This window comes from Scyliorhinus torazame, chromosome 3 (assembly GCF_047496885.1).
Source record: "Scyliorhinus torazame isolate Kashiwa2021f chromosome 3, sScyTor2.1, whole genome shotgun sequence".
Lineage (NCBI taxonomy): Eukaryota > Metazoa > Chordata > Chondrichthyes > Carcharhiniformes > Scyliorhinidae > Scyliorhinus > Scyliorhinus torazame.
In genome coordinates this window covers 142,507,683-142,520,409 of record NC_092709.1, presented here as the reverse complement: position 1 = coordinate 142,520,409, position 12,727 = coordinate 142,507,683, and positions in this window count along the sequence as shown.

The window sequence follows — 12,727 nt, the reverse complement described above, 5'->3', positions numbered from 1 at the left end:
GTTGAGGGGCGGATTTGGAGGCAAAAAGAGGGGACTGCTTATGATCTTAGAGGGGATTCCCCCAATGGGCACAGGGCACCACCGAAAGGAGGCACCCTAACTTCCTTCCTGCCCTTTCTCCAACTTTGGTAAACATGTTGACCAGTCTTGTCCACCTGCACTTGTAACAAGGCCTTTAACTGCCTCTTATTTGGGAAGTTAATGGCCTCAATAAGCCAATGGGTTGGAAGGCTGGCTGGTGCCTATTCCCCTGTTGTTTCAGCTGGTTACTGAGTTGATCCCAAAGAGAGACATGCGCCATGATGTTCCTCAGGGTTTCTCCTGCTCCACCTCCGTATCTTTAGCCACCAAGCCCCATTTATGCTGAAGTTTTGGAGACAGTGCAGCAGAAACCTGGAGGAACAGATAATGGCCAGAACAAAGGCGATATTTCAAAAAATACTTTTGTCCTCATGTGTGGAAAATATATGTGAAGAATATCAAATTGAAATGGGCTTATTTTTCTTTCTTTTTACATAGCAATGCTGCAGAATAATATTTGACTGTTATTGGCTGCAGGACATACTCCGCCTGCAGTGTTTAACTTGTCTTCAAATAAAATTTTAACAGTGGTAGACAGCAAAGCTAATTTACTCTTGTTATTGTAGGGAAGGACTAGAGGGGATATACATCCATTTATAAATCAAGAATCCAGGAAGACTTTTATGGCCATTGATGAATGTTATCAAACTTATGAACACAAGGGATATATTGGATTAGAAGCGTTATTGATGTACATTTTCCTGACAGATGCAAACAAATATAGCAGTGGCGATATGTAAGTACACCCAAGTCAATGTTAAAACATATTAGTACAGAGAAATAGCAGCTCACACATCTTATGGCACACTTCCAAACAGAATAGAGTTTTTGTACTACAGTACTTTTAGTCATGCTAGTAACATTACTAAAAACAATGATAACATTTTGCTCTATGACTCCTAGATGTCTTCGACAATTACCGCGGAATAGTAACAATTAATTAATTAAAACGGTTCAGAATTTCCAGCTTCTGGTGTCTGTAGTAATTTTAGTCCTTCAATTCACAGAACTAAGTTGATACGACAATTCTTGGGAAATTTCACTGGGTTTTTCTATAGAAAGTTTCCAGCCTTGAACACGCAAAACAAAATGGCTGCTTAAATAGTTCAGACTGCCAAAATGCAAGACACGTTTGGTGTATAAAGCATGCAATTTTGATTTTTTATAAATATTTATTGTGCACAAGATTATGAGACATTTGTGCTTTAAATGATGTCACATGCTCCTTAAACAAATTCACCATGAAACTCTGTATGGGGAGAAATTGCAACACATGTAATTACTTCCAAAGAACGAGTGCATGTTCTTTTCATTCAACTAAATGTTCACTTCTGAAATCCTGACCTTGAAATACTTAACCTATTGTTGACATAAAACTGGCACTAACCAAGGTGAGGACAGACACCGCTCATGACCCTTGTATTATTTTACAATTTGGCACACTCAAGCAGTCTGCTGTAAGTTACAGAAATAGTACAAAAAGGTCACCATAATTTAAGGTCACTCACATCTCAAAAGATAAACACCCCTAGCAATCAGATAATTTAGGTTATCAACAGTCTGTCAGACAATAGTCTCACCTTAAAAAACAACCTCATTATCAGGTTGCCTTCTAAGGCCTACCTTTGTTGCTTCCATACATTCCTTTCCAGAGAACCTGTTAACTAACCCTTCTTCAAAGGTGATTTGTCTCCTCCTGAAACGTGAATCAAAACTTGTAGCTCTTCCTGATAAAAGAGTGCACAAGGTAAAAACCATGACCAGATATGTTATTATAATAATCACTACATTTGATCGGTAATTCATGTTGTGAATTGCTTGACGGTGTTTGGTCCTGATAAGGAGTTATATAGGTTCACAAATGTGTCATAGAACAAGTAGACATTTGGGCGGGATTCTCCAATCCCCCGCCGGGTCGGAGAATCGCCGGGGGAGGCGGCGTGAATTCCGCCCCGCCGCTCCGACACCGGCTGCCGAATTCTCCGGTGCCGGTTTTCGGGCGGGCGCGGGGATCGCACCGCGCCGGTCGGGCGCTGTTGGCAGCGGCCCCAGTGGGCCAAGCGGCCACCCGTTTTCGGCCAGTCCCGCCGGTGTGAAATGGACATGGTCCATCCCGGCGGGACCTGGCTTGGAGGGCGGCTTGCCGAGTCCTCGGGGGGTGCGGGGGTTCCAGCCCCGGGGGGAGCCCCCGCGGTTACCTGGCCCGCGATCTGGGCCCACCAATCTGCGGGCATGCCTGTGCCGTGGGGGCATTCTTTCCCTTTGCGCCATGGCCGGCGCGGAGAAGAAACCCCTGCGCATGCGCAGGAAACACGCCGTCAGTCCTGCGCATGTGCCAACTCGCACCGGCCGGCGGTGGCCCTTCGGCGCCGGTTGGCACGACGCCAACCCCTCCAGCGCCGACCTAGCTCCCGGAAGTGCGGAGGATTCCGCAACTTCCTTGCGGCCCGACGCCGGAGTGGTTCACGCCGCCCTTGGCACCGGTACGGGCCGCCCCGCCAATTGCGGGAGAATCCCGCCCCCAAGATCACAAACTAACTTTGCAGATTTAGAAATCCAGCAACCAGTGGATTGACCACATTTGTAAGTAAGATTAAAAGTAATCTATTGTCAAGTTAACTGGAATGAAGAAAAAGTTTTGAACACAAAGACAATGAAAGCCAAAGGCATTAGAATTAATATGCCTGAACTGGAAGATGTTGAGGCAATAAGAAATCATAATATAGTTATGATTATAACTATAATAGTTATAGTTATACATCAGGAAAATGACCAACATGCAGGAGATGGTAATAAATACGTTACTTGCATATATACAAACTATTCAAGAAAGATTGAGTAGACAGTGAAGGAGCTATATATAGAGTTACTTCAGGTAAAATAAGTTGATCCTGGTGGAGGTCAACGCCTTGCATGTAAAAAAGACAAAATTAACATGACAGGAACCTAAAGAGATCAAAGTCAAGATAAAATAGAAAACAGGGGCGACATTCTCCGACTCCCCGCCGGGTTGGAGATTCGCCGGGGGCTGGCGTGAATCCTGCCCCCGCCGGTTGCCGAATTCTCCGGCACCGGAGATTCGGCGGGGGCGGGAATCGCGCCGCGCCGGTTGGTGGCCCCCCCCCCCCGCGATTCTCCGGCCCGGATGGGACGAAGTCCCGCTGCTAGAATGCCTGTCCCGCCGGCGTAGATTGAACCACCTACCTTACCAGCGGGACAAGGCGGCGCGGGCGGGCTCCGGGGTCCTGGGCGGATCGCGGGGTGATCTGGCCCCGGGGGGTGCCCCCACGGTGGCCTGGCCCGCGATCGGGGCCCACCGATCCGCGGGCGAGCCTGTGCCGTGGGGGAACTCTTTTCCTTTCGCCTTCGCCACGGTCTCCACCATGGCGGAGGCGGAAGAGACTCCCTCCACAGCGCATGCGCGGGGATGCCATGAGCGGCTGCTAACGCTCCCGCGCATGCGCCGCCCGGAGATGTCATTTCCGCGCCAGCTGGCAGGGCACTTCCGCCAGCTGGCGGGGCGGAAATCAGTCCGCCGCGGGCCTAGCCCCTCAAGGTTGGGGCTTGGCCACCCAAGATGCGGAGGATTCCGCACCTTTGGGGCGGTGCGATGCCCGACTGATTTGTTCCGTTTTTTGCGCCGGTCGGCGGACATCGCGCCGATACCGGAGAATTTCGCCCCTTTTTCTTAATGAAGCACTTTAATCAACCAATCATGAAAATGTTGACAAACATCAATTCAAGACTGCTCTCATAGCTCAATGCACCAGGGAACCCATGAGAAGTAGTGCATATATTGACTCAGTAATGATTCAGAAAAAAATACAGAAAATAGAATTCCAGACGCCCTTGGAAGAAAGTGAGCACATACTTTTTGGAATAACATGAGCTGGAAAGCAAAAATGCAGAGAACCAGGAAGAGGTATAGAATATTAAGAAGTCAGGGAACAAATTCAGCAAATTAATGGAGGATGGGAAAGGATTGAAGGTGACACAGTAGCACAGTCGTTAGCACTGTTGCCTCTCGGAGCCAGGGACCCGGGTTCGATTCCGACAGGTGATTGTGTGTGTGGAGTTTGCAATTTCTCTCTGCGTCTGCGTGGGTTTCCTTCGGGTGCTCCAGTTTCCTCGATAAGGGGGCGGGGGACCTTTAACATAGTATAAATAGAGTCAGCCAGTAAGGCACCGATGAGAGAAGAGCGAGTAGGGAACTATTGGAGGTGTATATAATAGTAATTTTAAAATAAAGTAAGTTTTTGTTTCAACAAACTCGGTGTGGATTTCGCATGGTCCTTATGAAACTGGCGATGAGGATAAAAATTGGCTCGCTATCGGTGCTGCTGAGCCACCTCCCAGTCTCTATCGGATACAAGTTGAACATTTTCCTTCATCATGCCTCTTTTCGGACATTTAAGTTACAGTGCGGGTCAACGGGCTCCTGCTCGATATTGGCACAGCGGTCTCCGTGGACAGAGAACATTTGACCGCATTCAGCTGGGAAGTCAGGGCCTAGATTTTACAGATACCTTGGCCAGGTTGGCCACCTATACGGGAGAACTGTTGGATATCGCAGGTACTACTATGTACATTTCTTTGTTCTTTGTTGTTCTTGACCCCGGTGGTTTATGCGTGCCAGTCGGTGTGCCTCCTGCTCATTGTGGTAAAGGGCCACGGGCCCAGCCTGATAGGCTGTGATTGGTTGCACCATCTGCAGCTGCATTGGCAGCACATCCTCCAGATAGGGCCCGGTGGACTGGGCGAGGTTTTGGAAATATACCCTGAAGTGTTGGAAATAAATCTGGGCTGGGGAAGATAAAAGTGGCCAAAGCCCGCATACAGGTTAACCCGGAAGCCCTGCCTCGATATTTCCGGGCACAACCGGTTCCTTATTTGTTGCTGGGAAAAGTGGAAACTGAGCTCAGTCGTTTGGCATCCTTGGGTATCATCAGCCTTGTCCAGTTCGCTGATTGGACGGTGTAGTGATCTCTATGTTTGCATGTACACAAGGGGTTAATATGTAATCAGTAGCACCACATGATCACTAGAGGGCCGGGCCAACAGGGGTACAAAAGCAGACACATTGAGTCTCTCTCTGTCTCTTGGGTGCACTGTGATCATAGCAACAGCAGACTAGTTTGGGTGGCCAGTGGAGTTACGTATAGTTACCATAGTTAGATCGTGTTAACCTTATCACTAGTATCAAAGTTAAAGTAAAGAACTCATGTAAATATTGTTGTAGTTACTCAATAAACCTTTTGTTACTACTGGAAGGGTTTGAATCTTCTTCATCGGGATTCAGAATACCTCATCACTAACCAAGGATTGAGTAGCAGATGTTACCTACCACACAGGGAACAAAACAGATGGCACTGGTATTACTGGTAATGAAGCCGGACAAAACGGTTTGTTTTTGCAGGGTTTCCAAATTGACGGTAAACATGGCTTTGCGATCGGACCACTAACCCATGGCCCACATTGAGGATCTCGATGAGAAGCTTTTGGGCGGGCATTCAGTCACGAAGCTCGAGAAAGTCATGTCTATTTGTAGCTTGTTATTGAAAATATGGAAAGATGTGTCATTTGAAACATGGAAGTCTGGCACTATCTGGTCTGAGAGAAACATGAGAGGATACAGGGAAAGATCCCACAAAGGGTTAACAGCAGCTGCAAAGGGCAGGATTGTAAAATGCAGATATCCTTGGTCAAGCAGGCTTAGCAAACACACAGGATTTTGAATGAAGCCAAAAACAATGGCTCACATCTTCATTGAAATTAACTATCTTAGTCAGCAGCTGAAAAGGAAAGAACGAGATTCAGTTGAATTTGGTGACAATTCTAGGTATGAAATTTTGCTAATACCAGGTAAATTAAAGAAAACTGGAGACTATCAGTCTACGAGAAACATAATTCAAAGCCAAAATCAAAGTCAAAATTATGAGCTGAGGACACAATTGGAAAATAAAACTATAGAAATGACAGGAACCAAACCAAAATTCACACCGCTTGAAACCAAAGCATTTTTGAATATCACAAAGGAACTTTGAACATCACAAAGGAAACAATGTAATCAGAGGCCTGAGAGGTGAGGTCATGTCAAAATGAATACTTAGTTGGATTAGAATGTTTGATCTAAGATACTTTTTACAATCAAAGTGACAAGAGTTACTTTACAATAAAGTCATAAAAACTTAAGAACTGTTAGAAAAATATATAAACACAGAGACCAGAGCAGGAAGAACCTGGGGCGTCATTCTCCGCCGGCAGGAGTCTCCGTTTTGCCGGCGCCCGGGGGTTTCCCGACGGCGTGGGGCTGCCCCACAATGGGAAACCCCATTGACCGGCCGGTGTTACGGAGACTCCCGCCGGCCAGTCGGGGCAGAAATGTGGCGGGGCAGGTAGGAGAATTTCGCCCCAGAACTCAGAGGGAGCAAGGCAGAGAAGCAGAGAAGGAACAAGCAGCTCAGAGTCAGATTACAGTCAGCTCGGTCATGGGAAAGATAAGACATAGCAGCCGAGCTAAAACAGCTAATACATCTAAGGCAGACTAGAATTTAAAGAGTAGGCAGAGTCAGCTCAGAGTCAGCTCAGAGACAGCCAGCAGCGCCAGCTCTCACAGCTCGGTACATGGGAAAGATAGGACACAGCAACCAAGCTCATCAGCGAATACATCTAAAGAAGACTAGATTTTTTAAAAGATTGATTGTCAAGGTGGGCCTGAAGGTCCCTTCAACCAACCAGAAGGATCCAGAAGCAAGATCGTTCTCCTTTCTGTAAAGAAAGTAATTGCAGCTTTTAAAAGAAAAAAATATTATAATAAAATAACTTAATTTAACCTGAAATAGTGGTTATTCCAAAGTCTACTTTACTTACTTAGCAATGCGGGACCCAGGATCGATGATACTAAGTGGTAAGTAGATGAAATCTTTGGTGAAGGTATGGGTTATACCGGGGGATAACTTGAAAACATAGTTTGACCTGAATAGCACCCACTGAAGCCTGCATCGGAGTCAGGGAGTGAGAACCATGTTCACCATTTAGAATGTCGGCCCTTTTTGGTATAGGTGCACATCTAAGAATAATGGTGAGTTTTCAACAACAAGCCCGATTTGGACCCGGCCTCCCACAAATATGTCACCATCAATAAAGCGATCACGTTGGTTCCCTTACACCTTCATTTGAGGAAGAATCATATAGGGGTCTGGGGTCTGCCTCAGGAAACAGCTCTTCAGCAGGTGATGAGGCAGTTGTTGTCTTCCGGGTTACTGACCCATTACGATCTTGCTAAACTCTTACTCATCACATTTGATACTCCCCCCCCCCCCCATTGAGGCTGTTCTGTCCCATCGGATAGAGAATGGTGGGGAACGTCCAATCGCCTTCGCCTCCCGTATGTTGGCTGCAGCAGAAAGAAAGTACTCACAGATCGAGGAGGAAGGTCTGGTGATGGTGTTTGTAGTTTTCATCAATATGTCTATGTCTGCCACTTCACTATTGTTACGGACCATAGACCTTGCTTGGGCTTTTCAACGGGGATAAGGTGATTCAGCCCATTGCCTCCATGCGGATCCAATGCATGGATCTCTGTTACTAGCCGCCTACGAGTATTTCTTTGATCCTTTGAACACAGGCTGGAGAATCAAATCGCAAATGCCAACACACTGAGCTGGTTGCCTTTTATCAACTGGCCCTTTTACTACCCTCGGGATGATCAAGGTTGTCGTGACTCTGAATTTCATGGACTACTTGCCTGTCATGGCGTCGTGGATCTATGAATGGAGCCAGGTGGACCTGATCCTTCCTAAAGTTTGGCACGGGCCTTATATGGTCGACAGCATTGGCAGCTCCCAGGCGAGTTAAGGACATTTTCCTCCAAGCTGTCCAGGTTTAGTGTAGAGGATGGTTTCCTGCTGTGGAGTATGTGTGTAGTTGTCCCAGAAAAGGGGCAGGAGTTAATCTTGAAAGGCCCCCATAACAGACATCCAACAGTTACGTATGGTGGTTGGGCCTCAACGCGCTGTTGAGAAGATGACCCAGCCGTGTTCCATTTGCCAAGAGCATTAAAAGTTCCCGCCGGCCGTACCCCTCCATCATTGGGAATGGCCAGGCCGACCGTGGGCATAGTCACATGCCAAGTTTGCCAGTCCGTTTCAGGGATTCATGTTCCTCTTATTAATTGACGGCCATTGGAAGTGGCTTGAAGTGCACAAGATGGCGGGAATCATGTACCGGGCAGCAAAATGAGAAGTTATGTTCCTCGTTTTGCACTTAGGGCCTCTCTGAAGTACTTATCACTGATAATGGCATTCCTTTCAAGCGTGAGGAATTCTTTGGGTATCTGAAGGCAAATGGGGCGTGACACATTCGTGCCTCCCCATGCCAACCAGCTTCTAATTGTTTAGTGGTGCAAACATTTAAACGGGGTCTCAAGAAACAGTCTCCAGGATCGATGTACACTAGGCTGACTGGTTTCTTGTTTTGCTACAGGACTACGCACACCGTACCTTGAGTAGCCCCCATGGAACTACTGATGGCTGGAGACTTTGTACTCGCGTTAGTGGGATCTTTCCACACATGGTGCGAAAGTGCCACCACCAGGTATAGCAAGGGCATTGCCCCATTCGGTGTTTGTTCGAAACTTGGTCGACGGCACCCAGTGGATCTCTGGCGTTATCCTTCAGCAGACAGAACGGGGTTCTTACCAGGTGCAAGCCCAGGGTTGTATTATGCAAAAGCACCATGATCACATTGGGTCCAGGCGACAGCTTCTTCGGAAAGTTCCTGGTCCTCGGAAACTTCTTCTAGAACCGCATCTGCTGCCTGATCAGCCCACAGCTGAATCCCAAGCCGACATGACGGAGGCCGTCGACTCGGACTCAGAGATGGAAATGCAGGAGGTCTCCGATGGGAAAGCCTCAGAGCCGCAGTCTCAAGAATTGCAGCCACCACAATGTTCATGTGGGGAACAGCGTCCACCTTCTACAGGTACGCCGCCCGATCCAGCACCTCGGGTCCACGATGCCTAGGCAAACAGTACGAGGGTCCAGCGCTTGCCATCACCACAGCCTTGGAGGATTCTTTGGTCTTAGCGGGTAGGGATTATTAACTACCCTGTGGATCGTGCAGAATATGAGCTCCCCCAACAAGGGGGCGGGGGACCATTAATAATCTCTGGCTATGTATAAATACAATTGGCCAGTGATATGCCATCAATAAACACACGACGAGTGATGAATGTAACTGAGGCTTTAATACACTAAACAGCAAGCCTCCTGGCCTCTGATCCCGAACTGGATCAGAGACGGAGACCAGCCACCATTATACGTGAGCCCGAGGGGAGGAGCCACAGGCGGAGCCAGCCGGGACAAGCCCAGGCACGTAACAATACAACACAATGCAATACAGTGGTTTACCACATGCACCCCCTGTTAAAAAAAAAGAGTCCGGCGGGTGTGAAGTGGTCTTAAAGGTCAAGTCTGTCAGGGGCCTTGACCTTCCGCTGTGATCGCCTCAGTCCCGGCTGTGGCGTGGGCACCGGTGTCGAGACCTGCGCGTCCGGGAGCGTGTCGTCCTCTCCTTCATCCAGTTGTTGAGTCGGTGAAGGGGGGGGGCGGTGTATGGGCAGAGGTTGTGGTGATGGTCGCCGGTGGGCCTGCGGGTGCTAGTTCGTGAGGTAGGTGGGCAGGGGTGGGGGAAGACGGTGTTGGGTCGGGGATGGTGGTGATGGTCGCTGGGGAACCTGCAGGTGCCAAGTTCCGAAGGGAGACTGTGTCCTGTCGCCCATCCTGATGTGCCACATAGGCATATTGTGGATTGGCATGGAGGAGCAGGACCTTCTCGATGAGGGGGTCGGATTTATTGCTCTTCGCATGCTTCCGGAGGAGGACGGGCCCTGGGACTGCCAACGAGGACGAGAGCGAGACCCTGGAGGTGGATCTCCTGGGGAAGGCAAACATTCGCTCGTGAGGGGTCTCGTTGGTGGCTGTACACAGGAGCGACCAGATGGAGTGGAGCGCATCGGAGAGACCTCCTGCCAGTGGGAGACTGGGAGACGTCTAGACCGTAGGGTCAGGAGGACGGCCTTCCAGACCGTCGCGTTCTCCCTCTCCACCTGTCCGTTTCCCCGGGGGTTGTAGCTGGTCGTCCTGCTGGAGACGATGCCCTTGCTGAGCAGGAACTGATGCAACTCGTCGCTCATGAAAGAGGATCCCTGATCACTATAGATGTAGGCTGGGAGCCCGAACAGGGTGAAAAGACTGTGCAGGGCCTCGTTGACGGTGGCAAAGGGGAATCTTGAGTACTCGTCAACCAGAGAGTAGTACTCGTCTTTTTACTCAGAGAGTAGTAAGGGCGTGGAATGCCCTGCCTGCAACAGTAATGGACTCGCCAACACTAAGGGCATTCAAATGGTCATTGGCTCGACATATGGACGATAAGGGAATAGTGTAGATGGGCTTTAGAGTGGTTTCACAGGTCGGCGCAACATTGAGGGCCGAAGGGCCTGTACCGCGCTGTAAAGTTCTATGTTCTATGTTCTATGTACCATGTTGAAGAAGTACATGTTATGGTCAGTGGAGGGGAGGGGTCCTTTGAAATCAATGCTGAGGCGCTCAAAGGGGCGAGAGGCCTTCACCAGGTGTGCTCTGTTTGGCCGATAGAAGTGCGGCTTGCACTCCGCGCAGGACCTTCTCGATGAGGGGGTCGGATTTATTGCTCTTCGCATGCTTCCGGAGGAGGGCGGGCCCTGGGACTGCCAACGAGGATGAGAGCGAGACCCTGGAGGTGGATTTCCTGGGGAAGGCAAACATTCGCTCGTGAAGGGTCTCGTTGGTGGCTGTACACAGGAGCGACCAGATGGAGTGGAGCGCATCGGAGAGACCTCCTGCCAGTGGGAGACTGGGAGACGTCTAGACCGTAGGGTCAGGAGGACGGCCTTCCAGACCGTCGCGTTCTCCCTTTCCACCTGTCCGTTTCCCCGGGGGTTGTAGCTGGTAGTCCTGCTGGAGACGATGCCCTTGCTGAGCAGGAACTGATGCAACTCGTCGCTCATGAAAGAGGATCCCTGATCACTATAGATGTAGGCTGGGAGCCCGAACAGGGTGAAAAGACTGTGCAGGGCCTCGATGACGGTGGCAAAGGGGAATCTTGAGTACTCGTCAACCAGAGAGTAGTACTCGTCTTTTTACTCAGAGAGTAGTAAGGGCGTGGAATGCCCTGCCTGCAACAGTAGTGGACTCGCCAACACTAAGGGCATTCAAATGGTCATTGGATCGACATATGGACGATAAGGGAATAGTGTAGATGGGCTTTAGAGTGGTTTCACAGGTCGGCGCAACATTGAGGGCCGAAGGGCCTGTACCGCGCTGTAAAGTTCTATGTTCTATGTTCTATGTACCATGTTGAAGAAGTACATGTTATGGTCAGTGGAGGGGAGGGGTCCTTTGAAATCAATGCTGAGGCGCTCAAAGGGGCGAGAGGCCTTCACCAGGTGTGCTCTGTTTGGCCGATAGAAGTGCGGCTTGCACTCCGCGCAGACCTGGCAGTCCCTTTTCGAGGCAGATGGCCGCCTCTACCACGGGACCTGGACGCGTAGTGTAGCCACCTGGGTTGGCCACTTCCCGACTTAAAATGGAGATCCGCAAAGAATACAGGGAAATTCAGTCAAGCCAGGAAAAACTAGCAGGTACAAAGTTTCCTGTGTATTAGAACTTGCAGAAACCCAGGCAGCACTGAAACCAACAGCCATCTGCATATGAATGAGCGATCCCCGGGAACAATTGAAACATTGAAGGTGAATAAGGCCAAGCCAGACTCCTCGGCGCCAGCAGGAGCCAAGACAAAGGAAGGCCAACGGACACTTAGGGCGATCAGGGAACAACTCCAGTATTGGAGAAAACGATCCAAGTGATCGGAACCTTGTCTAATCACTTGGAACCAGATTCGGGGTCCGCCCCGAACGGCGCGAAGCCCCTGGGGACTATAAAGTAAAGCCCCCAAGTTCAATTCACCCTTCTTGGCAGGGTCACTCAGCAGCTCGAACCAACCCTTGAACGTGACCTGCCTAGCTGCCGCATCAACCAAGTAAGTCTCCAGTCAACGCACGCTGTGAAATAGGCGCTCCTAGCTACAGGTCCATACCAGCTTTTGAATCCTGCAGACTCAGAATCGAACGAAAGGCCATTTGCTCCCCTGACCTGGTGGGCCAGTTCCGAAGAGAAGTATAGGTCTTTTAGTGTTAGAGATAGTCTAGTAAGTAGAGTTTTATGCATGAGTAGTGATTGACTGTGTATAATAAATGTGTTTTGATTTGAATCTTACTAATTGGTGTGTTGAGTTATTGATCAGTACTTGAACTTGAACCTCGTGGCGGTATCATAAAGATACCTGGCGACTCGAGAGCAAAGGTTATAAAACAGAGCAAATTAAGTAAATACACAACGAGCAACGAATTAAGAGCCAACCAAAGTTAGCAACAGTAGACCAGGACCTGACCTCCTCGATGGAGTAAGGCAGGTTGCGAGCCTTGATGAAGTGAAAAAAACGGGTGACAGGTCATTGTGGAGTGCCTGGAGTCGGTCTATTTGTGCGCTGGCACATGTACTGCGGGATCTGGCATCTGGGGGCTCATTGAGCTTCCCAGGTCGATACA